The sequence below is a fragment of the Crocodylus porosus genome, unplaced genomic scaffold, assembly GCF_001723895.1.
Source record: "Crocodylus porosus isolate Cpor-Errol unplaced genomic scaffold, CroPor_comp1, whole genome shotgun sequence".
Classification (NCBI taxonomy): Eukaryota; Metazoa; Chordata; order Crocodylia; family Crocodylidae; genus Crocodylus; species Crocodylus porosus.
In genome coordinates, this window is record NW_017728906.1 from 34,379,835 (window position 1) to 34,384,454 (window position 4,620).

General features: G+C 52.7%; 1 protein-coding gene across 6 annotated transcripts in view; it reads right to left on the reverse strand.

Moving 5' to 3' along the window:
• Positions 1-3,023, reverse strand: part of TIAM1 (T-cell lymphoma invasion and metastasis 1) — a 263,725-nt gene extending 260,702 nt beyond the window's left edge. For 3 of the 6 annotated variants that reach the window (XR_002099702.1, XR_002099703.1, XM_019528816.1), the window contains exon 1: positions 2,871-3,021. The gene's annotated coding sequence lies outside the window, so the exon portion shown is untranslated. Of the gene's footprint in view, positions 1-2,870 lie in introns of all 6 variants that reach the window. The other 3 variants (XM_019528813.1, XM_019528811.1, XM_019528817.1) reach the window with 2 other exon arrangements.
• Between the last annotated feature and the right edge of the window lie 1,597 nt (positions 3,024-4,620).

Here is a 4,620-nt window from a genome sequence, read left to right on the forward strand (position 1 = left end):
AGATGTTGAACAGTATGGGTCCCAGGACAGAGCCTTGAGGGACCCCACTGGTCACAGGGCACCATGATGAGTGACTGCCATCAATCACAACCCTGATTTGTTCTTTATAATTTGTTAAAATTATAGCTTTGAAAAGATTCTGCTTGCAGCCCTTGACAACACCTTGGGTGGCCCTCCAGCTGAAATAATTGCCCACCCCTGACTTAGGGTCATTAATAAAAGAGCAAAGCAAATAAAAGCCAAACAGTACGTTCAAAGCAAGCAAGACTTGGGAGACCATAACTTAAAGCAAGGTCTGAGGCAACCCTGCGACCATACATACCTAGCTCAACAGAAAAAATTCTTGTCCTATCTTGTCCCTCTACTCCCCTGAAGCTGTGCTGCCCTTGGAAATGCTTCCAGTCTAAAGAGAAACCAAGCAACCCACACGTGTGTAATCTCACAACAGTAGAGGAACAAGTGCATGTGAAACACTTCTTCTGCCCACAAAAGCAGGGGGAATTGTTGGGGACAGGAGGAAAAATGACTCCAGCCACATTCTCCAATGAGATCTGGTCTTCCCCAACATGCTGTATTTGTTCTTATCAGAGGATAACTTCCCTCCAGAAGATCATTCTGGTCATCATGCTCATGCTTATTTAGGAGCTTTTAGAAGTCCTATTGAGACTGGACTCCCACTACACTGATCTAAATAGCGAGAGAGATTCCCTGCAATGGAGTACGGGTGGTCCATACAGACAAAACCAAACAAAGGCTGTGACGGGGATCTGCAGACCTGTTCAAGCAAAGCACGAGGCCCATAACAGAGCAGAAAACACAACCCAGACCTCTTAACTTTCAGTTCACTGCTCTGTCCATTAGACCACAGTGCCTCCCAGTGAGCCTAGCTGTCATACACATTATGCTAGAGAACATCTTAATGGAATGACCTCTGGTTCCATCCCAGGAAGGGCAGACTTGGGTTTTACAGGCTCACCATCAAGGACAAAGTTCTCTAAACAGGAACTCGGGCAGCAATTTAACCAGGGGGCCATGTAAGATGCTTTTCCTTGCTAGATGAGGGCTTTTCAGCTACGGTAAAAAGAAGACTCCTTTGCCCTTGTTCAATTATGCATACTGCAGTGCTGGAGTGTCATCAAAATTGACAGAAGCTTTTCAATAATACAAGAAGGGGGGAGAAAGGTTCCCTAATCATGGATTAGGCACAAAAAAAATAAAATAAAACAAAAATAAAATAACTGCAGAATGGAGCTCTCTCCTGCTTTATTGTGATAAAAGTTTTCTGCATGAGGAACTGTAGAAATCAGAAATACTTTTGCAATTTGGCTGGTGAAAGTGAACCATACTGTTTAGTCAGAGCTGCTCTTAAGGGGGAAAAATAAGTCCCCTGGATAAAACAAAAAAAAGGCAACTCACTCCTCTCTCAAACTTGTGCTTGAGACTAGAAAAGCATTCAGGAATGAACGCTTTTCTAGTCTCAAGCACAACACAGCAGTCCAGTCGCTCACGGGGAATTACGGACCTGCTCGTGCGATCCGCGTAGATGGCTGTATTCCCAAGAGCCCCAGTTCAGCCTGAGATTGTGTGCAGCTCTCAGAGGTCACCAACCTGCACGAGGACTGCATGAAGTAACCCACACGTGTACAGAGGAACATGTGCATGTGAAGTTTTCCTTTGGCCCATGAAAGCAGGGGGACACGTGGGCGAGAGGAGGAAAAATAATCTCCCCCCACCACATTCTCCAGTGAGCTGTGGTCCTGCCCTGACCCACTGCGCTCGCTCTTATTGGGCGACAACTCCCCCCTACAGAAACATGCTCGCTCCGACCATCGTGCCTGTGAGGATCTTGAAGTAGCTTCCAGGAGCCCTCCCTGAAACTGGAGTAACTGAAGTCAACAGCACCCAGCCAAGACATAGGCACACACTGCACATCTCTGTGGCAGGGCCCCCACTCCCCAAGAGATCTAGCAAACCCTCAGGAGTCACTTGGAAGACTCCAAGGCTTTGGTCTTGTCCTGGGACCAGGACCCAAAAATGCTCAGGGAGGTTCAAAGAAGAGGTGCTTTTAAATATTAAATGCTTTGAAAGGCATTTGTTTAAGCCACGTCACAGCAGGGAAGGAGAAAGGGGTGGGGGAGAAGAGAAGGGGGAGGTTGTGGAGGCGAGGCAATGCGAGGGACCTGGCCAGAGGGGGATTCTGGAGGCAGCCCCTGAGCAACAGGGCGAGCGGTGGGTACAGCGGTAGGGGGCGAAGGAGACGCCTCCCCCTCCTCTCAGGGGACCTGCCGAACACTCAGCCCTCTCTAGCCGGCCCAGCTGGCGCTTGAAGGGAGGCGAGGGCAGCCCACAGAAGCAGCATGCAAACAAAAGCAGGCCCCAGGGAGCATCCTCCAGGGCCCCCCTCCCCAGCCAGAGCCACGGCCTCACCCTGGTCTGCAATCACCCTCCCGCCTGCACTGGTCCCTGTGCTGCATCTGTGCCCAGGCAAGGCACTACTGCTTGCCACCCCCCAGCCCATTGTCCCAGAGAAGCCTGAGCCCTGAGGCTGGTGGAGGAGCAGGAGGCAGAGACCCCCACTACCCTGGTGGCCCCCAGCCCCGTCCCCCTCCATCACCAGCCATAGCAGCAGCAGGAGCTACAAGGCATAATGTTTGTTGCGGAGCAGACACACACACACACACACACATTCACACACACATGCAGATACACACGCATACAAACGTACACAGGCATACACATACACATACCCACAGCTCCTTCATTCATTCATTCAAACGTACACACACATACATGCATACACACACATCCGCGGCTCATTCATTCATCATTCATTCATTCATTCATTCATACGCACACGCATCCCGCCCTACCTGGCCGGCCCCAGAGCAGGCGATGGAGGCCGGAGCCGCCGCAGAGCGGGGCGCGCAGAGGATGGAGCGCTTCCAGCGGTGCAGCCGCAGCCACCGCCGAGGCTGCTGCTTAGAACGCGCCGCCGCCAATAGCAGCCGCCGCTGCCATATTGTTACTGCAAGCGCTGCGAAAGGCGGGACCACGCTGGCCCCTTAGAGACCAGCCGCCTATTGGCTGCCGCGCCGCTCCATCTGCGCTCGCGGCACCAATGAGAAGAGCCGGCGCTCAGCCGCGGGGCGTTCGGACTTGGAATGCTGTGTGACAATGGGACACGCTGCTCCCGGGTGGGGGAGGGGCCGGGCCGCCCCCCCTCGGGCCCACGTGCCGCCGCGCTCCGAATGCGGGGGGAGCCTGGAACCAAAGCGGCCCCTGGGCCGGCCAATCCGGCCTCTCCGCGGTCTGTCAATCACGCCGGCGTCCGCCCAATCCGAAGACAGCAGCGAGATGAAGTTAGCGCGCGCGGCATCCGGGCCCTGCGGGATTGGCTGCCTGCGGGGGGCTTTGCCTCGCCCACTCTGCCAGAGGGGAAGGCAGTAAACAGATCCGGGCTGTAACACGTGGGGGGCTGCTGCGGCTGGGGGCCGAGGGCGCCTGGGTTCTCTCCCTGGTTCCCCGCAGCCCCCGGGGCAGCCCTGCACTACTGCAGGAGATGCTCAGTATAGCCAGTTGTCCCTCAGTCTGCTGCACTGGGAAGGATCCTGACAAGACATTTTCCATTGACACTAAACCAGTGGTTTTCAACCCGGGGGTCCTGATTGGCCCGGATTGGCCCAGAGTGTACCAGAATCGGCATCGACACCACCCCCACCACCACCCATGACTATTGAAAGCAATCCAGGAGTTGGCAACCCTACTCATGACCCAAAAGTGGGTGGCAAGAATATGTGAAAGAGGTCACCTGCTTGGGGGTTGCTTTTAAAGCAACCTTTAAAAATGGATTCTCTTTCAAAGAAGAAAAAGTGGGAAACCATAGGTTTCCCCGGGCAAGCTGGCAGAGCTTCAGCTTGCAAGGGGCTCCCCTGCTCCTTACACCTACCCTTTGCCCCATATACTGGGGGCACTGGGTCAGGACTAGCTGTTGATTTTTACAAATGGGTTCTGGTCCAAAAAAGGTTGAGAGCCACTGCTTTAAACAGGGGAACAAATAGACCACTCCGTCCCTCTTCCACCCTTCCTGCATGATCTTGCTGCTCTAGTGATGCCTTTCTCTGGCTCGCATGCCAGTAGCATGCCCGTGTCCCCAGGAAACCACAAAGAAAGCAAGAAAACGAGATTTCTTTTTGGCCACAACACAACTGTTTATTGCCACAAGTCACATTAGATGTTAAACACTGAAGGCACGCGTGCAGGCCCCATCGCCTCGACACACACAATAAAATGACTGTTTACAAAGGGGAAGGTGCTGCTGAGGGGATAGCCGGCAGGGGAAGTGAGTCAAAGCACACGCCTTGCTGACACATCCTGTGGAGGCTCCCGTTGGATAATGACAATAATTACAATTAATAACTTACAATGCAGGCATGAAAACCAGGACTGTGACAGGCATTCTGGCCTGTGAGAAACTGGTGGGAAAAACAGCAGCTGTCAAATCGAAAAAAAAATGTATTTGTTTATAAGGTGCTATTAGAATAACAGAATCATAGAGAATGAGGATGGAAAGGGACCTTAGGAGGGCATCTAGTGCAGTGGTTTTCAACATTTCTTTGTACC